The 22,430-nt window shown below is 47.2% G+C and overlaps 1 protein-coding gene across 1 annotated transcript in view; it reads left to right on the top strand.

The window, feature by feature from the left end:
* The window catches only part of LOC140716524 (interferon regulatory factor 2-binding protein 1-like), a 377,150-nt gene extending 371,726 nt beyond the window's left edge, over positions 1-5,424 (top strand). The window contains exon 2 of the transcript XR_012096308.1: positions 5,415-5,424. The gene's annotated coding sequence lies outside the window, so the exon portion shown is untranslated. The remainder of the gene's footprint in view (positions 1-5,414) is intronic.
* The last annotated feature ends 17,006 nt before the right edge of the window (positions 5,425-22,430 follow it).

Genomic DNA, 22,430 nt, shown 5'->3' with positions numbered 1-22,430 from the left:
GCTGCCGGTGACTAGTGGTGTTGCTCGGGGATCGGTATTGGGACCGCTACTGTTCACATTGTTTGTCAGTGATTTGGATAATGGAATTGATGGCTTTGTAGCAAAGTTTGTGGATGAGACGAAGACAGGCAGAGGGTAGGTAATAGACAATAGACAATAGGTGCAGGAGTAGGCCATTCGGCCTTCTGGCCAGCACCACCATTCACTGTGATCATGGCTGATCATACACAATCAGTACCCCGTTCCTGCCCTCTCCCCATATTCCTTGACCCCGCTATCTATAAGAGCTCTATCTAACTCTCTCTTGAATGCATCCAGAGACTTGGCCTCCACTGCCTTCTGGGGCAGAGCATTCCACATATCCATCACTCTCTGGGTGAAAAAGTTTTTCCGCATCTCTGTTCTAAATGGCCTACCCCTTATTCTTAAACTGTGGCCTCTAGTTCTGGACTCACCCATCAGCGGGAACATGCTTCCTGCCTCCAGCGTGTCCAACCCCTTAATAAACTTATATGTTTCAATCAGATCCCCTCTCATCCTTCTAAATTCCAGTGTATACAAGCCCAGTCGCTCCAATCTTTCAACATATGACAGTCCCGCCATTCCGGGAATTAACTTTGTGAACCTACGCTGCACTCCCTCAATAGCAAGAATGTCCTTCCTCAAATTTGGAGACCAAAACTGCACACAATACTCCAGGTGGGGTCTCACCAGGGCCCTGTACAGCTGCGGAAGGACCTCTTTACTCCTAGATCTGAGGAAGTGATGCGATTGCAACAGGACTTAGACAAACAGGAAGAATGGGCAGAAAAGTGGCAGATGGAATACAGTGTTGGGAAATGTATGATAATGCATTTTGGTAAAAGGAACAATAGTGTGGACTATTATCTAAATTTGGAGAAAACCCAAACATCAGAGGTGCAGAGGGACTTAGGAGTCCTCGTGCGAAATTCACAGAAGGTTAATTCACAGGCTGAGTCTGTGGTTAAAAAAAAGGCAAATGCAATATTGGCATTTATTTCAAGGGGAATGGAATATAAAAGCAAGGAGATAATGCTGAGGCTTTATAAGACATTAGTCAGGCCACACTTGGAGTATTGTCAGCATACTTCAGAAAGGCCCCACATCTCAGAAAGGACACGTTGTCTTTGGAGAAACTCCAGAGGAGGTTCACGAGGATGATTCCGGGAATGAAGGGTTTAACATACGAGGAGCATTTGGCAGCTTTGAGCCTGCATTCACTGGAATTTAGAAGAATGCGTGGGGATCCCATTGAAACCTACCAAATGTTGAAAGGATTAGATAGGGTGGATGTGAAGAGGATATTTCCTCTGGTGGGGGTATCCAGAACTAGAGGGCATAGCCTCAGAACTGAGGGGGCGACTTTTTAGACCAGCGGTGAGGAGGAATTTTTTAAGCCAGGAAGTAGTGAATCTGTGGAATGCTCTGCCACAGATCAAGTCCAAGTGGCAGGCTGATTCCATGGGTATATTTAAAGTGAAAGCTGATCGTTTCCTGATCGGTCAGGGTATCAGGGGATATGGAGAGAAGGCAGGTGTATAGGGTTGAGTGGGATCTGAGATCAGTCTTGGTGGAGTGGCAGAGCAGACTCGATGACTGAATGGCCTAATTCAGCTCCTATGTCTTATAACCGTATGGTATGGGGTGGGTGTCCTACAGTACAGGATCGAAAGAAGGTACAGAAAGTTGTAAAATTGGTCAGCTCCATCATGGGTACTAGCCTCAGTAGTATTCAAGATATCTCCAAGAAGTAGTGCCTCAGAAAGGTGGAGCCCATCATTAAGGATTCCCATTGCCCAGGATATGCCCCCTTCACACTTCTACCATCAGGAAGGAGGTAAGGAAACCTGTAGGCACACACTCAGCGATTCAGGAACAGCTTCTTCCCCTCTGCCATCCGATTTCTGAATGGACATTGAATCTACTACCTCACTCGCATCATCCCTGAAGAAGATGGCAGAGTTTGTCGGTTATAATTGATACCTGTTCTCAGTTGGAAGCCCAAGAAGAGTTTATTCAACTACTTCACTACTTTCATTTTAATTTCTGTTTTTGCACTACTTATTTAACTATTTAACATACACGCACATATATAAAAGCTTGCTGTAATTCACAGTTTTTTTCTCTATTATTGCATTCTACTGCAACAAAGTTAACAAATTTCACGACGTGTGCCAGTGTGCCAGGATTGCGGTGGGTGGGCAAGTATCACCATGCTTCCAGTGCCAACATCGCATGCCCACAACTCAGCAATCCGAACTGTGCGTCTTTGGACCCATGTGGTCACTGGGAGAACGTACAGCAGTGGGAATCAAACCCCGATCTGTGATTGCTGGCAACGTCAAAGCGTTATGCTAGCCTCTACCACAGCACACGGAGATGAATGATGAATATTGAATTGAATTGAATTGACATTATTTATGACATCCTTCACATACATGAAGAGTAAAAATCTTTACGTTATGTCTCCGTCTAAATGTGCAATGTGCAATTTGTGGTTGGGTGACTCGGGTCCCCAGTGATCCTTTGGGCCCTGTCGTTGTAAAATGTTCACATCCACAGGTGGGCTGGGCTGTCCGCACCACTCTCTGCAGAGTCCTGCGATTGAGGGAGGTACAGTTCCCATACCAGGCAGTGATGCAGCCAGTCAGGATGCTCTCAGTTGTGCCCCTGTAGAAAGAATACAGATGCTTCTGTGTGTGGTGTGTGTGTGTGAACAAGAACCAACTTCACTAAAACAGATGGCACACTACTGCAAGTTCAAGTTCAAATTCAATTGTCATTCAACCATTCGTGTACACAGCCAAATGAGACCACATTCCTCCAGGGCCAAGATGCAAAAACACAGTTCCAACAGCCAGCACACTGCCCAAGGGACGCACAGCACAGATAAGATAGCAGTGGGCGTACAGCTGGTCCTCGCCCGAGGAGCAACCACTAGAGGGCTGCACTGACACCAGCATGGATGCAGTGCCACACGGCCTCCGATGCCTCCCTCCTGGGCAGCTGCAAACAGGAGCCACCTTGGCATGAGGCCTAGTCCGTGCTGCAGCCAATGCCCATACTGTTCCCCACCGTCTGTCTCACCTATAAACCAGGTAACTGGACCTCCAGCATTCCACATTACTTCCCTCATAACAGTGGCTATATATTAGCACACGTATACATAAACATCTTGCATAAAGCACACTTACGTAAATGAGTTTGGGGGAAGACTAGAACTAAAGGGCATAGGTTAAGGTTGAAAGGTGACATATTCATGGGGAAGCTGCGGGGGAACTTCTTCAGCCAGAGAGTGGTGTCAGTGTGGAATGAGCTGAGAGTGGCAGTGGGTAATCTGGGTTTGATTGCAACATTTCAGAGGACTGGACGGCTGGGGTGTGGCGGGCTATGGCCCAGGTGCCAGTGGATGGGACTGGGTAGTTCGACAAGGACTAGAATGGCCAAAGGGCCTGTTTCTGTGCTGGTAGTGTTGGCTCATCATGAGGGTCATATAGAAGACCTTAAATACAATACGGTGCAAAAGTCTGAGACACTTATACGCCTATATCTAGGGTGCATAAGACTTTCGCGGTTCCTAAGGTGGTCAGGTGAAACTGAGGTGCAGAGAAATTTCCACAGCCAGGTGTGGTAGTGGGAATAAGCTCCAGAAAAGTGCTAGAAAGTGCTCCAAATGGTGTGCCTCTAATAGCCTCTGACAACCAAGTCCAACTCTCGGCCTTCACGTGTGGCTTAGCTACTAGGCCTGGTGGAACTGTTTCTACTGACAAGAGAAGGGGCAAAGGCGGACCACTGGCGCCTCAAAACCAGTTGCTTCGGGCAGGTGGAGCTCATCAGCCTTGGACGGCAGCCCGCCTAGGAGAGGGAAAACCTCCGCTGCCTTGCGGCCATACCCGCCCCTGGGAAAGGCTTCGGGAGTAAACCCAGAGGAAGAAATCCGGAGCCGGGGTCCCTGAGGCAGTTTGATGTTGTTTACAACTTCACCCTGGCAACCTCTGCGACGACACCGGTGCCAAGCTGTATCGGCCCTTGCCCTTCCCTTGGACTACATCAGTGACGTGGAGAGGGGGAACCCGCTTCACGGGCAACAGCCGGTTCTTCAAATCTTCCTGCCCAGGCTTGCACCCTGGAGGGCACAGTCCACCAGAGGCCCAAACCCAAGATCCCCTGGGATCGACAGCTGCCTACTACTAAGAGTTTTGCACAGCCCTGTAGTAATTTTATGTATCGCACTCTACTGCTGCCACAAAAAATACAAATTTCATGACATATGTGAGTGATGATAAACCTGATTCTGAACTGGGTCTGTGTTGTGGACTGAGAGTGGGAAGGGGACAGGGAGAGAGGAATCATGGTTGGGAAAAGGGGAAGGGAGAGGGAAGCACCGGAGAGACATTCTGTAATGATCAATAAATCAATTGTTTGGAATCAAACAACCTTGTCTGGTGTCCCAGGGCTGGGTATGCCTGCACTCGTGCTAACCTCCCTCCCGCCCCTGGCACTCCTTCTCTGCCACTTGACCCACTCCCCTCCCACGGCGCTCCACCCTCGCCATTCCCAACATCCTTCGCCCCCCCCTGGCAGATTTACAAACTCACTCTCCGCTCCTCATTGACAAATACTGTGCAAAAGTCTTAGGTACCCTAGCTCTACAGTAGATAGTTGCCCAAGTCAAAGTATAGTACTGTATCATAGAATCAACGATTTATAAATTCATAAAATGCTGGTGGAACGCAGCAGGCCAGGCAGCATCTATCGGAAGAAGCACTGTCGACGTTGCCACTGTCCTGACGAAGGGTCTTGGCCTGATACGTCGACTGTGCCTCTTCCTGTGCCAGCTGCGTTCCACCAGCATTTTGTGTACGTTGCTTGAATTTCCAGCATCTGCAGATTTCCTCGGTGTTTGCGGTTATAAATTCGTTCCTCTTTTCCAGTGTTCAATGCACCTGCGGTGAATGAACCCTAATTATAGCGTCCAGGTAGCCCACTCAAGTGCACGGCTTATTGTGTTTAAATATAGAGGAGTACAACACGGCAGCAGGCCCACTGTGTTGTGCCAAACCGGCTAAAAAGTAGATCAACCCCCCCAAAACAACGCCCATGGGCCTACCTAAACATTTTTAATGTATTTACCTCTACCAGGCATCCACCACTCTCTGATAAAAAACTTACCCCTCACATCCCCTTTGAACCTACCCCCTCTCACCTTCAATGCACGCCCTCTGGTATTAGACATTTCAACCCCGGGAAACAGATAAGTCTCTGCTCACTCTATCTAGGCCCCTCAATCTTATAAACCTCTGTCAGATCTCCTCTCGGCCCCCAGCACTCCAGATAAAAAACCCAAGATTGTTCATCCTCTCAGAGTAAATTCATCAGCAAAGTGCCCGTAGTGTATGCCACCAAGTTCCCTGAGATTCATTCTCTTGCAGGCAATCACAGCTAATACAAAGAAACTGTGGTGAACTACATATACCTGTCTGGACACGCCCCCCCCCCCCCCCCCCCCCGCTGACTGCTCCTGTGGCTCCTCCCACTGACTGTGCCTCCTCCCATGGACCCCGGTATAAAGGCGATTGGAGACATAGCCCCAGCCTCAGTCTCCAGGATGTAGTGTGGTGATCAATTGTTGCTTGTTCTTTCTTCCAGCCAATAAAAGCCTATATCTCACCTCACGTCTCCGAGAGTTATTGATGGTGCATCAGAAACACAATAGAATCAATAAATGACTTTAAGCAAAGTTTAATATCTATGATTAAGGACAAATTGCTACCTATTTACTCCTACAATACCCCACCACTGCATTTGAATCCTCTTTAACCATATAACAATGACAGCACAGAAACAGGCCATCTCAGGCCTTCTAGTCCGTGCCGAACGCTTACTCTCACCTAGTCCCACCGACCTGCACTCAGCCCATAACCCTCCACTCCTTTCCCGTCCATATATCTGTCCAATTTTACTTTAAATGACAATATCAAACCTGCCTCTACCACTTCTACTGGAAGCTCGTTCCGCACAGCTACCACTCTCTGAGTAAAGAAGTTCCCCCTCGTGTTACCCCTAAACTTTTGCCCCCTAACTCTCAATATTTAATATTACAATACTGACCCCCTTCAAGTCCAAGGCCCAAGTTGTGGGATCTCACCATCACCCTGTCAAGATCCAAGTTCAGTCTCTCTTTATCAGGGGAGCTTGTCCCACCCCTGGTGTCTTCGCAAGGTCCTCACGCTGCCCAGTGCTGGCTGCCCGGCGTCAAGTTGTGCGCATATCCATTCCGTCCAGCAGGAGGCGATTCCCCGGCGGGCACCCGCTTCGATCCTACTTCCCGTTCCCATTCTGCCACGTCGGTCCACGGCCTCCTCGACCGGCACGAAGAGGCCGCCCTCGGGTTGGAGGAGCAGCATCTTATGTCGGAAACACGAGAGATTCCTCAGACGCTGGAACTCCAGAGCAAGGCACACAGAATGCTGGAGGAACTCAGCAGGCCAGGCAGCGTCCGTGGAAAGGAGCAAACAGTCGCCGTTTAGGGCAGAGGCCCATCATCAGCGGTAATTTCTTGTTGGTGTAGTACCTCATGTGCAGACGTGTGGTGCGTGGCCAAGTGGTTAAGGCGTTGGACTAGCGATCTGAAGGTCGTGAGTTCGAGACCCAGCCCAGGCAACGTGTTGTGTCCTTGAGCAAGGTGCTTAACCACACATTGCTCCAGTCCATCCAGCTGAAAATGGGTACCGGCAAAATGCTGGGGGTCAACCTCGCGATAGACTAGCGTCCTATCCGGGGGGGAAGTCTCGTACTCTCAGTCGCTTCACGCCATGGATACCGGTATAAGCACTGGCCTGAGGAGCCTATAAGGCTCGGGACAGACCTTAACTCATACGCACTCCAACATGAACGTTGATTTCGCTACCTTCCAGTAATTTCTCCCTCCTCTCCCTTCCCTCTTATTCCATTCCCCATTCTGAGACCCCTCATACACCTTCACTTCCCTTCATCTGCCCTCACCTCCTCCTGGGTCCCCTCCTCCTTCCCTTTCTCCGGTAGCCCTCTCCTATCATATTCCTTCTTCTTCAGAAATTCCTTTCCACCTATCACCTCCCAACTCCTTACTTCACCCCCCCCCACTCCCCTACCTACCCACCTACCCCCTCACCTGGCTTCACCTATCATCTGCCAGTTAGTAATCCTTTCCCTCCCCATACCTCCTTATTCTAGCCTCTGCCCCCTTCCCTTCCACTGCTGGTGAAGGGTCTCGGCCTGAAATGTCGACTGTTTATTCCTCTCCATAGACGCTGCCTGACCTGCTGAGTTCCTCTGGATTTCCAGCATTTGTAAAATCTCTTATGTCCATTCCTTCAAAGTTCAAAGTAGATTTATTATCAAAGTACATAAATGTCACCATATACAACCTCGAGGTTCATTTTCTTGCAGGCATACTCAATAAGGTCAATACCATAACAGGGTCAATGAAAGATGTCACCAACAGGGTGGACAACCAGTGTGAAAAGGACAATAAAATACAAAAGAAAAAAGAAATGATAATCATAAATAAATTAGCAATAAATATCAAGAACACGAGATGAAGAGTCTGTGAAAGTGAGTCCATTGGTTGTGGGAACATTTCAGTGATGGGGCAAGTGAAGTTATCCCCTTTGGTGCAAGTGCCTGATGGTTGAGGGGTAATAACTGTTCCTGAACCTGCTGGTGTGAGTCCTGAGGCCCCTGTACCTTCTTTCAGATGGCAGCAGTGAGAAAAAGAGCACGGCCTGGGTGGTGAGTGCCCCGATGATGGATGATGCTTTCCTGCGACGACGTTTCACGTAGATGTGCTCATTGGTGGGAAGGGATTTCCCCACGTTGGTCTTCCTTAGTAGTCTGCCGAGACCCTCACTCGACCCACTGCTGGGCCTGCGGCTGAAGCTCAGCTGAGCTGAACGAGGGAGCAGATCATTACTGCTTCTGTGCAGGAACCATAAACTAGGCCCCAGTTCCCAGCAGCAACCTACAGCAATTAACTGAAATAATTGCGAGAGGGCAACAGCCACTTTAAGAATCACAGTTATGGCAACACTTTCAACAGTGAGACAATTAATAGTTATTTAATCTTCAGTCCTTGGCAAAGAATTTATTGTAAACAGTCTCTCAATCTCTGGAACTCATTGAGGGAAATGTCACATTAGAGCTCCTCCAAGTTAAATAACCATTTACTATTCTGGATCAAGACAAGACTGTCTTCGACCTCATGCTCCTCATACTTTCTTGTGACATAGAAGGATGTTGTTTGGTTCATCGGGTCTCTGCTGTAATTCATTCTGTTTCACAAGAACAACATCAGCCTGCCACCAGAGCACAGCAACTAATTCACCCGCAACCCTTATCCGTGCCTTTCTATCCGATGTTGAAGTCGCTGTCTCAAAGCTCCTGTGACCACCAGGTTCAGGAACAGTTACTACTCCTCATCCGTCAAGCTCTTGAACAAAAGGAGATAACTACACTCATTTCCCACAACCGATGGTCTCACTTTAAGGACTCTTTACCTTGTTATTTCATGCTCTTGCTTTTTATTGCTAATTTGCAAATGGTCGATCCGGTTTCCAGTTACCGTTCTATAGATTTGCTAAGCACGCCCGCAGGATAGAGAATGTCAGGTTTGTATGTGGTGACAAGTATGCACTCTGATAATAAATATTACTTTGAAATTTCAACTACCAATAATTTAATAATCCTGAACTTGTGTGGAACTTCTTTCCTCTGGGTGCTCTGATTTCCTGCCTCACCCCAAAGGACATGCTGCTTTGATGTGCATTGCCCCTAATGTAGGTGAGCAGCCAAATCTGGGGCGAGTTTTTGGGAACGTGGGGAGAGTGAAGTGCAGTTGTTGTACCGGGCAATCACGATTTCTCGAGCATCGCCGGCGCACATTGCACCTCGAAATTCATCTTCAGTTGGCAGTGCTGCAGAGTCTCGTCTTCCCCTTGCACCTCAAACACATTCTATTGACTTTGTCCTCTCTCTCTCCTTCTCTAATTCTCTCCTTCTCTCTCTCATTTCCTCTCTTTCCCTCTTTTTCTCTGTCTCTCCCCTCTCTCTCACACTCTTTCTCTCCTTTGCTCTCTCACTTTCTCTTTTTCACTATCTTTTCCTCTCTCTCTTCAACTCTCTCACTCTCTCTCTTTATTTCTCTATTTATCCCTCTCTGTCTCTCTCTACCTCTTTCCCTGTCTATCTCTGTGTGTGTGTGTCTCTCTATCTAACTCTCTCTCTGTTTCTCTCTCTCTCTCATTCTCACTCTGTCTCTTTGTGTCTCTCTCTCTGCCACTCTGTCTCTGTCTGAATTTCTGTCTCTCTGTGTCTGTCTCTCCTCTCTCTCTCTGTCTCTTTCTCCCTCTCTCTGTCTCACTGTCTCTGATTCTCTCCCTCTTTCTCTCTCACTCTATCTCTCTCTGTCTCTTTGTCTCCCTCTGCAACTCTGTCTGAATTTCTGTCTCGCTGGTTCTCTCTCTCCCTGTTTCTATCTGTCTGTCTGACCCTCCCTCCCTCCCTTTCTCTCTCTCAGCTTTCTGCCCCTACAATGAGCAGCACAGTGGTGCATTCATTAGGGTTGTTGCCCCGTGGCGCTGGACACCCGGGTTTCAATCCTGACCTTCATTACCGCTGCCTGTGACCTTATCAGCTCCCCCAGGTGCTCCCATTTCCTACCATGTCCAAAAGACATGCAGGTTAACTGGCCACTGTAAATTGCTCCAGTTCATAAATGAGATGGAGAATTTGTTGGGGGCATTGACAAGGAAGTAGAGAGAACTTTAAAAAAACTAAGATTAACATGGACCATGTAAATGGGTGGTTTGTGGTCAGTGTGGAGATGATAGACCTCTTTCTGAGGCAAACCCCTCAGTCTCTCTAAACTCTCGACTATTCTACTTCATTACTAATTTATTTAGTGCATCGGATCAGAGACAAGATTCTAAGCAAACTTCCGTTCATTATCTCTTAGCTGTGGGTACTCTGGCTTCCACAGCAGAGGCTGCCAAGTATTTCAGGACATTGTGAGCCTGGGGAAAAGTGCAGTGGAATTCAGAGCGTGTTCAGTCAACACCTCAGCTCCCACAATAACAGCAACACCTCAGGAGAGGAGTTAGTCCAAACGCCAACGAACTCAGTGCGGCCAGAATCCTACTTCAGGAGCCGATGGCGAGCTTGGGGAATGGACACTGTGTGTGGGCAGGAGGGGCCAGACAAACTTGTATTTTTATAAGATTTAGGAAGCGGAAATTTTTTTTTTCTGAGGATGTTAGTTTGTGGATTATTTACTAATGTAGTTTGCATGTTTATCCTATGGGCTAGGAGATTCTCTTTGTCTTCTTCACTGTTCCAGACTTGTGCTTTCTCTCTGTCTTTCCCTCTCTATATGTCTTCATTTCTCTGTGCCCCTCTCCCTCACTTTTTCTCTCTGCTTCTGTCAGTCTGTTCCTCAGTTCCCCACCCCTCTCTCTCTCTCTTCCCCTCTCCCTGTCTTCCCTCAGTTCTTTCAATCTCATCTCTTCATCTTTCCATCTTTCTCTCTCCCTCTTTCTCTTCCACTCTCTCTCTCACACTTTCTCTCTTTCTCCCACACTCCCCTCTCTCTGTCTCTCTCTCTCTCTCTCTCTTCCCCTCTACCTCTCTTCCCCTAGTTCTTTCAATCTCATTTCTACATCTTTCCATCCTTCTCTCTCTCACTCTTTCTCTCCCACTCTCTCTCTCACACTCTCTCTCACACTTTCTCTCTTTCTCCCACACTCCCCTCTCTCTGTCTCTCTCTCTCTTCCCCTCTCCCTGTCTTCCCCTAGTTCTTTCAATCTCATTTCTTCATCTTTCCATCTCTTTCTCTCTCTCACTCTTTCTCTCCCACTCTCTCTCACACACACTTTCTCTCTTTCTCCCACACTCCCCCTCTCTCCCTCAGCCTCTCTCACTTTTTCTCTCCCTGTCCTTCTTTCTTTCTTGCTCTGTCTGCTGTGCTCTTACATATCAGTCAGCTGCCTTCCTCTCCTTTCGAGTCATACAGTCAGAGAGTTATAGAAAATTACAGCACAGAGACAGGCCCTTCGGCCCCTCTAGTCCATGCTGAACCATTTCAACTGCCTGCCCATCGACCTGCGCCAAGTTCGCAGCCGTCCATACCCGGCTGTATCTTTCTCCGTGTGGCTTTCTGCCTCGTTCACTGTTCCTCGCTGCAATTCTTTCCCTCTCTGACCCACTGTTCTCTCTCTCTTTTTTTGTCAGAATCAGAATCAGGCTTAATATCATTGTCATGAAATTCGTTGTTATGCGGCAGCAGTACAAAGCCATACAATAATAAAACTGTGAATTACAGTATATTATATAAATAGTGAAATTAAATAAACAATAGAAAAATAGGAATAAAAAAGTAGTGAGGTAGTGTACATGGGTCAAATATCCATTCAGAAATTGGATGGCAGAGGGGAAGAAGCTGTTCCTGAATCGTTGAGTGCGTGGTTTCAAGCTCCTGTACCTCCTTCCTGATGGTAGCAATGAGAAACAGGCATGTCCTGGGTGGTGAAGGTCCTTAATGAAGCACGCTGCCTTTCTGGGGCTTTGCTCTTTGAAGATGTCCTGGATAATATGGATGTTAGTGCTGACTGAGTTTACAACTCTCGGTAGCTTACTTCAATCCTGTCCCCCCCTTTCCCCTTCCCCCCATACCAGACGGTAATGCAGCCAGTCCGGAAACTCTCCACGGTACATCTGTAGAAATTTGTGAGTATCTTTGGGTGACATTTCAAATTTCCTCAAGCTCCAAACGGAACGCTTCTCCTTATTCTGCCCAATGCACACGCCCATATTTATTTTTATTTTCTCTCTCTCTTTCACTCGCTCACACACACACAAATGCTGCCTTTCTTTCCTCATCTCCTCTCAGACCCTCTCTCCCTACCGGGGCAGGACCCCACCCACCTTGTATGTTTACCTTTTCTCACACCCCCCATCGGGCAGAAGATACCAAAGCCTGAAAGGACTTGCGTTCAGACTCAGTTGTTATTATGCAATTGAATGCCACTCTTGGGGAATAAGATGGACTCTTGACCTCTCAGTGAACCTCATTATGACCTCAAAGTCCAAAAGTTCGAAGTCAAATTTATTATCGGAGTGCATACATGTCAGCACATACAACCCTGGGATCCATTTTCTGCGAGCGTGCTCAGCAAATTTACAGAATAGTAACTGTAAACAGGATCAATGAGCAGCAAACTGTGTAAATGCAAATATAAATAAATAGCAATAAATAACGAGAGCATGAGATAATGAAGTAAAGAGTCCTTAAAGTGAGATCAATTACTTGGGAATCATTGAGTGGGAACATCTCAATGGAGGGGCAAGTGAGTGTGGTTAACCCCTTTTGTTCAAAAAGGGTGAGGGGTAATAACTGTTCCTGAACCTGGTGGTGTGAGTCCTGAAGCTCTTGTACCTTCTACAAGAGAGAGGCGAGAGAAGAGCCTGGCCTGGGCCGTGAGGATCTTGTGGCGACGGTTGCTGCTTTCCTGCAGCAATGTTTCATGTAGATGTGCTCATTGGTTGGGAGGGCTTTACCAGTGATGTACTCAGCCAAGTCCACTACCTTTTGTCGGATTTTGTGCTCAAAGCCATTGGTGTTCCCATACCAGGCCGTAATGCAGCCAGCCAGCACACTTTCCACCTCACATCTATAGAAGTTTGTCAAGGCTCTTGATGACATGCCGAAGACTCCTGAGGAAGTAGAAGCATTGCCGTGCTTTCTTTGCAATTACATTTATATGATGCGTCCAGGATCGGTCCTCTGAAATAGTGACACCCAGGATTTAAAGTTATTGACCTGGAAGGAGTTTCTACGTTCTTCCCGTGAGACTGTGTGGGTTTCCTCCTGGTGCTCCAGTTCCCTCCCGAAGTTCAAAAATGTACCGGTTGGTAGGTTAATTGCTCATTGTAAGTCGTGCTGCGGTTAGGCTGGGGTTCAATCGGAGAACGGCAGAGCAGCACAGCTCGTTGGGCAGAAAGGCCCAGTCATTCTGTATTTCTAAATAAAACGAACAAGAAACAACTCACTAATCGATCTTGGGTGGGGGGGGGGGGGGAGGAATGGGTCAGGGTAATAGATCTGTGGGAGGAGGAGTGGATCAGGGTAATAGATCTGTGGGAGGGGGGAGTGGGTCAGGGTAATAGACCTGTGGGAGGGAGGAGTGGGTCAGGTAATAGATCTGTGGGAGGGGGAGTGTGTCAGGGTAATAGATCTGTGGGGGGAGTGGGATAGGGCAATAGACCTGTGGGAGGGGGGAGTGGGTCAGGGTAATAGATCTGTGGGAGGGGGGAGTGGGTCAGTTTAATAGATCTGTGGGGGGGAGTGGGTTAGGGTAATAGATCTCTGGGAGGGGGAGGGGGTCAGGGCAATAGATTTGTGGGAGGGGGGAGTGGGACAGGGGACAGGGCAACAGACCTGTGGGAGGGGGGAGTGGGTTAGGGTAATAGATCTGTGGGAGGGGGAGTGGGTCAGGGTAATAGATCTGTGAGGGGGGAGTGGGTCAGGGCAATAGACCTATGGCGGGGGGAGTGGGTCAGGTTAATAGATCTGTGGAGGGGAGTGGGTTAGGGTAATAGATCTCTGGGAGGGGGAGGGGGTCAGGGCAATAGATTTGTGGGAGGGGGGGAGTGGGACAGGGGACAGGGCAACAGACCTGTGGGAGGGGGGAGTGGGTTAGGGTAATAGATCTGTGGGAGGGGGAGTGGGTCAGGGTAATAGATCTGTGAGGGGGGGAGTGGGTCAGTTTAATAGATCTGTGGAGGGGAGTGGGTTAGGGTAATAGATCTGTGGAGGGGAGTGGGTCAGGGTAATAGATCTGTGAGGGGGGAGTGGGTCAGTTTAATAGATCTGTGGGGGGGGAGTAGGACAGGGCAATAGACCCGTGGGAGTGGGGAGTGGGTCAGGTTAATAGATCTGTGGAGGGGAGTGGGTTAGGGTAATAGATCTGTGGAGGGGAGTGGGATAGGGCAATAGACCTGTGGGAGGGGGAGTGGGTCAGGGTAATAGTGGGTCAGGGCAATAGATCGGTGGGAGGAGGGAGTAGGTCCGGGTAATAGATCGGTGGGAGGAGGGAGTAGGTCTGGGTAATAGATCGGTGGGAGGAGGGGTAGTTCAAGCCAATAGTTGATCTACTTAGGCGGTTTGTACAACTGTAGCAGTGGTGCTGAGGCAGTCAAAATCTTTATATTGAATAAATGAATATTGGTCAATTCCCTTCTGATTTTTCTTGATGAATGATCTAGAATCTAATCCTTCAATCTCAGAGAACATGACCAACATGGCGAGATTGTGCCTCGAGTCTCTCACACCAAGAAGCCAAAGAGTTTTCACTTTCATATGGTGGGGGGTGGGGGGGGGGGGCGTGGTGTAAGGCCCGCATCCAGAAGCTTCCATTTTCTGCTTGACATGAAGCCGTGTGACGGATGATTAGCAATCTCACCAGCAGATCTCCCCAGCGGAGCCACAGGTCCCAAAAGGGAAGATGCAATGCTTGATTAAAAACTTAACTGGAAACTTCATCACAAACTTATCTTTCTTCCCAGCGGATCCCAACCCTCTGTGGTAGCAGCTGGCGTCCCGGTTCTGGTTGGAGGTGCTCTGGAGGCTGATTCTAAGCCAGGGTGAGATTCATAAAATCATGGGAGGCCTCGAAATGATTTAAAGCAGAAAGGACCTATTTGATTTGGCAGAGAAATCAGTAATCAGGCATTGTGTATTTAATTTTAAATTATAATATATTTATAATTTAAATTTTAAAAAGTAATATTTGAGTAATACTATAAATATTTTGTTTGAGCATTCCTTCTTTATTTAAATAATTCATTGTGGGTAAGATGTGTTACATACCTCGTGGGTATCTTCTGACTGTCTTAAGACCATGATGTAATTGAGTATCTGGTGAGCATGATGTAATGGTCTTGTGATGGTGGGGTGATGTAATTTCCCGCCAGTGTGAGGTCACATGATGTAATTTTCCCGCCAGTGAGAGGTCACGTGATGGCCTGTTTCAACAGGTATAAAATGGGAAAGCCTTGCTGTGACGCAGGTCAGTTTGTGGTTTAATTCGTCAGTTACTCCGTTACGCTGCGTATTCGTCTCATGACGCAGTTTTGTTTTAAAGTGGACTTTTACTTTCTATCTTAAGTCTCAAAGGTTATTGCCGGCAGTTTCGCCACAACGCTGCCAATTTAGTCCAGTCGGACAGTGAAGGATTTACCGAAGTACGGAAAACCCAAAGGATCGAGAAAAGTTGGTGTTGTTGGCGGTTTACTACAGGATCGACCTTATTGAATCCTCGTTCAAGAAGGTAGTAACCTACATCCGAGATAGCCCCTGCACTGTGAAAGCAGGAAGGGCTGGACGCAGCATTATTCACCAAGGAAAGGTCAGTTCCTTTAAGCTGTCTTATTTCCTTCATCATAAATCCTTCGGGCAAGGCATTTTTCAGCTGGGGTCAGCAGTAACATCACATCATCGAGGAATTTGTTATTTCAGGGAAGTCTCTCCTAATTGACTGTATAAATCACTTGGACTTTTGTATTTATCGCTTTAAGAACTGTGTTCGCATTTATCGCTTTAAGAACTGTTCGAGTTGCCATATAGCAGTTAACTTCCAGATAAGTTAGCCGTTTGTTTACTTTTCATTTTCATTGAGCAGTGTTTAATAAATGTTTTATTGGTTTATAAATAAACCTGTCTCAATTCTATATTCATTGTTGCCGTATCATAACAGATGAAAAGTAAGTGAATGGCATACGCCATCATGCCACCATGTCACAAGTACATACCCCACTTAAAGTAAAGATGACCTAAGACAAGCATCTCATGGTTCCCTGCTTTTCTTTCAATTAGTTTTATGCTTTGGAGTTACAAGGCCCAACACCAGGAATCTGTTGGACCAGGAGATGATAGTGGCCTCCGTCGGTCGTGGTCGATAATGGGTACCGCACCTCTGGTAGTCACTGAGAGCGGCCTCTCCAGGGCGCAAGCCAGGACAGAGTTGACATGGAGATGATATTCACTTTGCCAAATAACTGGACTCTAAGAAGTCAGTCTCGTTCCTTGATCACATTTTATTTGCTTGTGCACAAGGAGGACAGCTTTGTCCCTGTTCACCAAACCACTGTGACATCTGAACAGAAAATTGACTAGCAGTTATGGATACTGACCACTTGGAAACTGTGTGTGCTCGAATTCCTTATTTGCATCATCAAATGCCATTCATAATAGAGGCGTTCAAAGTCCATGAAACTTGTTGCAATGTGGCAATACATAATAATAAAAACTGTAAATATCATTCATTCATCACATGCTGTGTCATATGACGTGGGCGATCATGGTCTTTCCGTGACCATGATTGTTCTCGGCAAAGTCTTCTGCTGAAGTGGTTTGCCATTGCCTTCTTCTGGGCAGTGTCTTTACAAGACGGGTGACCCCAGCCATTATCAATACTCTTCAGAGATTGTCTGCCTGGCGTCAGTGGTCACATAACCAGGACTTGTGATCTGCACCGGCTGCTCGTACGACCATCCACCACTTGCTCCCATGGCTTCATGTGACCCTGACTGGGGGCTAAACAGGTGCTACACCTTGCCCAAGGGTGATTTGCAGGCTAGCGGAGGGAAGGAGCACCTTAGATTAAAATAGGTTAAGTTTAAGTGATGAAAAAAAGAGAAAAAAAAGTAGTAAGGTATTGTTCATGTTTCAACGTCCATTCAGAAATTGGATGGCAGAGGGGAAGAAGCTGTTCCTGAATTGTTGAGTGTGTGTCTTCAGGCTTCTGTCCCTCCTTCTTGATGGTAGCGATGAGAAGAGGGCATGTCCTGGGTGATGGACACCGTTTTTTTGAGTCATCGCTCCTTGAAGGTGTCCTGGATGCTGGGGAGGCTGTAGTCCCTGGTGGAGCTGACAGAGTTTACATCTTCCTGCAGCTCATTTCAATTCTGTACGGTGCCGCCCCCCCCAACCCCACATGCCAGTTGAACAGCAGAACGGTGTAAAGATTGGAGTGCAAGTGCAAAGATCCCAGAGTTCATTTGAACACAAATCTCCAGCTGAATCTATTTTACGCTCTTTCCAATGTGCACTCAGTGGCCACTTTATTAGGTACACCCGTACACCTTGTTAATGCAAACATCCAATCAGCCAATCAGGTGGCAGCAACTCAATGTTTAAAAGCCTGCTGACACGGTCAAGAGGTTCAGTTATTTAGCGATACAGTGTGGAGTGTGCTCTCCTGGCCCTTTGAGCCAGGGTCATGGGACAATTCACAATGACCAACCAGCCTAGCCAGTACGTCTTTGGATTGTGGGAGGAAAACATAGGATGTGGAGAAAACCGACAAATTTTATATGGGGAGGACGTACAGTGATCCTTACAGGAAGACACCGGAAATTTTAGCCAGAAAGTGACGGATCTGTGGAAGTCATTGCCACGGGCGGCTGTGGAGGACAAGTTATTGGGTATACTTAAGGAAAAGTTTGATAGATTTTTGATTAGTCAGGGCATGAAGGGATATTGGGAGAAGGCAGGAGAATGGGTCATGATAAAATAGATAGATAGATAGATAGATAGATACTTTATTCATCCCCATGGGGAAATTCAACATTTTTTCCAATGTCCCATACACTTGTTGTAGCAAAAACTCATTACATACAATACTTAACTCAGTAATAATATGATATGCATCTAAATCACTAACTCAAAAAGCATTAATAATAGCTTTAAAAAAAAGTTCTTAAGTCCTGGCAGTTGAATTGTAAAGCCTAATGGCATTGGGGAGTACTGACCTCTTCATCCTGTCTGAGGAGCATTGCATCGACAGTAACCTGTCACTGAAACTGCTTCTCTGTCTCTGGATGGTGCTATGTAGAGGATGTTCAGGGTTTTCCATAATTGACCGTAGCCTACTCAGCGCCCTTCGCTCAGCTACCGATGTTAAACTCTCCAGTACTTTGCCCACGACAGAGCCCGCCTTCCTTATCAGCTTATTAAGACGTGAGGCGTCCTTCTTCTTAATGCTTCCTCCCCAACACGCCACCACAAAGAAGAGGGCGCTCTCAACAACTGACCTATAGAACATCTTCAGCATCTCACTGCAGACATTGAATGACGCCAACCTTCTAAGGAAGTACAGTCGACTGTATGGAGCAGTCGAATGGTGGAGCAGACTCAATGGGCCAAATGGCCTAATTCTGCTCCTATATCTTATGGTCTTAAAGAATTGAATTCCAAACTCTGAAATGCCCCAGGATGTGTTAACATTGTGCTAAACACATCACTTGCATGGTGCCTTGTAGTTCCAAGCAAATGTCAGAATGGGGAAGGAATGTGATCTAAGTGATTTTGATGGTGGAATGGTTGTTGGTGCCAGAAGTGGTGATTTACATATCTTCAAAACAGCTGACCTCCTGGAATTTTCACACACAACAGTGCCTAAGGTTTGCGGACAAAAGGTGCGAAAAACCAAAAAAAAAACATCCAGTGAGTGGCAGTTCTGTTGGTGAAAACGCCTCGTTGATGAGAGAGGTCAGAGGAGAATGGCCAGACTGGTTCAAGCTGACAGGAAGGTGACAGTAACTCAAATAACCACACGTTACAACGGTGGTAGAAACATAGAAAACACAGAAAACTGACAGCACAATACAGGCCCTTCAGCCCACAAAGCTGTGCTGAACACGTCCTTATCTTAGAAATTACCTAGGGTTACCCATTGTTGTCTATTTTTCGAAGCTCCACGTACCTATCCAGGAGTCTCTTAAAAGTCCCTATCGTATCCGCCTCCACCACCATTGCCGGCAGCCCATTCCACGCACTCACCACTCTCTGCGTAAAAAAAAACGGACCCCTGACATCTCCTCTGTAACTACTTCCAAGCACCTTAAAACTGTGCCCTCTCGTGCTAGGATTGGCCACTGGATGTATAAATAAAAAAAAGATCATAAGTTGGTGGTTAAAGGATGGATATGAAATGAGATATGCATAAATAAATACCAGCATGTATTTGCAAAGTAAACAGTGTTATGAAGAGTGGTTTAACTTGCTTATAGGGCAATGAAGTGATGGGGACGGGTGGGCAGGGGGTGATAGAAAGTAGATGAGGCTTCCTGAATCATTTGTGGTCTTATTGTGAACAGTTTTGGGCCCCTTGCGTAAGAAAGGATGTGGAGAGGGTCCAGAGAGGGTCACGAGAATGATCCCAGGAATGAAAGGGTTAACATGTGAGGAGCGTTTGACGGCTCTGGAGCTTAGAGGGAGGAGGGTGGTTTTACGTTTGCATTCCCTCAGTCCATTATCTTCTGCTTCACTGATCCGGTTATAGTCGCTATTCGAGAGGTTGGCTAAGTATTCCTGCAGGAACATGAATCTCAGAGTTTTCTTTGGCGACATACACGCACTTTGGTAATAAAATCTACTTTGAACGTTGACCTTTGGATCTCATTGAAAGTGCTAGATCGAGTGGATGTGGAGAGGGTGTTTCCTATAGCGGGGGAGTCTAGGACCAGAGGACACAGATAGAGTGCATGTGGAGAGGATGTTTCCTATAGCGGGGGAGTCTAGGACCAGAGGACACAGACGGAGTGGATGTGGAGAGGGTGTTTCCTATAGCGGGGGAGTCTAGGACCAGAGGACACAGACGGAGTGGATGTGGAGAGGATGTTTCCTATAGTGGGGGAGTCTAGGACCAGAGGACACAGATAGAGTGGATGTGGAGAGGGTGTTTCCTGTAGTGGGGGAGTCTAGGACCAGAGGACACAGAGAGAGTGGATGTGGAGAGGATGTTTCCTATAGTGCGGGAGTCTAGGACCAGAGGACACAGAGAGAGTGGATGTGGAGAGGATGTTTCCTATAGTGCGGGAGTCTAGGACCAGAGGACACAGAGAGAGTGGATGTGGAGAGGATGTTTCCTATAGTGGGGGAGTCTAGGACCAGAGGACACAGAGAGAGTGGATGTGGAGAGGGTGTTTCCTATAGCGGGGGAGTCTAGGACCAGAGGTCAGGCTTCAGAACAGAAGGATTTTTGGCCTAGGTCTGCTTCTATGTCATACAGTTTAATGGGTGGAGCGGGGTGGTAACTAGAATTATTGATCAGTTTAACTGTGTGGGGGGAAGAAACTACGACGGGTGATTGATAAGTTCATGGCCTAAGGTAGAAGGAGTCAATTTTCGAAAACCTAGCACATTTATTTTTCAACGTAGTCTCCTCCTACATTTACACACTTAGTCCAGCAGTCGTGGAGCATATGCAAAAAGTTTGAAGTTAATAACGCATCAGTTAATAACTCATCAGGGTGATTGATAAGTTCATGGCCTAAGGTAGAAGGAGATGAGTTATTAAGTTTTCTGCACAATCACTCAAAGAGTTGAACTGCATGTGCGTGTAACGAGAGCTGTATAACTCATCTCCTTCTACATTGGGCCACAAACTTATCAATCACCCCTGCTGTGGACACTTTCTGGAGGTCCAAGATCCGTATGCCCCACGACCGCTGGACTAAGTGTGTAAATGTAGGAGGGGACTATGTTGAAAAGTAAATGTGCTGGGTTTTCTAAAACTGACTCCTTCTACCTTAGGCCACAAACATATCAATCACCTCTGGTATGAAGGTGACATGAAGAGTTTTGTTTTAGTAGCCCTCAGAAGGGAGCTTTAGGAAATGGCGGTCTGCAGGGTGGGTTCTCTCTCGCTTGCCTGCTCACTCCTTCATCCATGTGATGGTTGAGTCCTGTCAATGACCTTTTCTGTTGGTCTGATATCTGCCGAGCAGAGGTCACGATATTCCAGACTTTTTACCAACACCTCTCCTCACTCTATTTTTCCAAGGACATCCAGCAGTGGGATAGTTCAAGGTTGTTACCTGATTAGGCTGCATGCAATACACCTGTGAAAAATGGGGCATTAAAATCTGATGGCAGAGGGGAAGGAGCTGTTCCTTAATCATTGAGTGTGTGCCCTCAGGCTCCTCTACCTTCTCCCTGATGGTAGCAAGGAGAAGAGGGCATGGCCTGGGTGGCAGGGGTCCTTAATGATGGAGGCATCGCATTTTGAGGCGTCGCTCCTTGATGATGTCATGGATACAATGGAGGCTGGTGCCCATGACTGTGTTTACAGCTCTCTGTATCTTGCTTCAGTTCTGTGCAGTACCAGACGGTGATGCAGCCAGTCAGAACGTCCTCCACGGCCCATCTGTAGAAACTTGTGAGTGTTTTTGGTGACATCCCAAATCTCCCCAAACTGCAGATGAGATATAATCACTGTCGTGCCTTCCCTGTGGCTGCATTATGCTGGGAATTATCTGCTAATTCCACAAATACTGGTACATTTTTCAAATAAGTTACATTTCTAAACAATGACATAATTATATCTGGAAGATTAATGGGTTTTCCAGCAGTAGTACAAAGGATATTGACCTTTAGTTATTACTTAAAATTAGAATATAATGTTCCATGCTGATTCATCCTATAAATCGTGTTGCATATTTTCAATAACAATTCACTTCCTAACTTAAATGGTTAAGGAAGCTCTATTGTCATAGCATTCAGAACATTGCCTCATCTTAGACATTCCAATCTTTTTTAAAAGCTCATTTAAAAATGAAATCATTTCACCCGAAGTGCCTTTCGTTTCTCACTCTGCCCATTTCCTCCTCCCGACCAACCCCCACGATGACTGCCTCTCCCCTTCTCCTCCTGTTACCATTGCTCTCGTTCCCCCCCCCCCCCCCCAAGTATGAGGCCAACGCCCCAGAGCGCTCACGGCCTCTCGGCCCAGGCGTGGGGTCGAAGGAGGTTTTACGTTACAGGTCCCGTTGGAGGTTAGAGTCTGCTTGGTGCGGCCCACAATACCGTGCGGAAGCCCTCGACACACTGGGGCACCACGGTAGTGCAGTGGTTAGCGCGACGCTTTGCAGTAACAGCGACCCGGGTTCGATTCACGTTGCTGTCTGTGACGAGTTTGTACGTTCTCCCCGTGACCACGTGAGTTTCCTCCTGGTGCTCCCGCTGCCTTCCAAGGTCCAAGGCCGTACTGGTTAGTAGGTTGGGCTACTAACCCTATTAACCGAGGGGTTTCAGCCCGGCTGTACCTTTTTCCATAGATACTGCCTGGTCTGCTGAGTTCCTCCAGCATCGCGTGTTGCTTGGATTTTCAGCATCTGCAATTTTCTCTTGTTTTTGCTTAGTAGGTTAATTGGCCATTGTTAATTGTCCTGTCATTAGGCCAGGGTTAAATCAGGGATTACAACAATCATCCCATGGTCAAAGTCACTTAGATCACATTTATTCCTCATTCTGACGTTTGAACAACAACTGATCCGTTTGACCACGTCTGCATGCTTTTATGCATCGTTGCTAC

Source organism: Hemitrygon akajei, chromosome 25, assembly GCF_048418815.1.
Source record: "Hemitrygon akajei chromosome 25, sHemAka1.3, whole genome shotgun sequence".
In the NCBI taxonomy this organism is placed as follows: Eukaryota; Metazoa; Chordata; class Chondrichthyes; order Myliobatiformes; family Dasyatidae; genus Hemitrygon; species Hemitrygon akajei.
The sequence above is the reverse complement of the archived record's forward strand: the minus strand, read 5'-3'. Positions and strand labels throughout refer to the sequence as shown.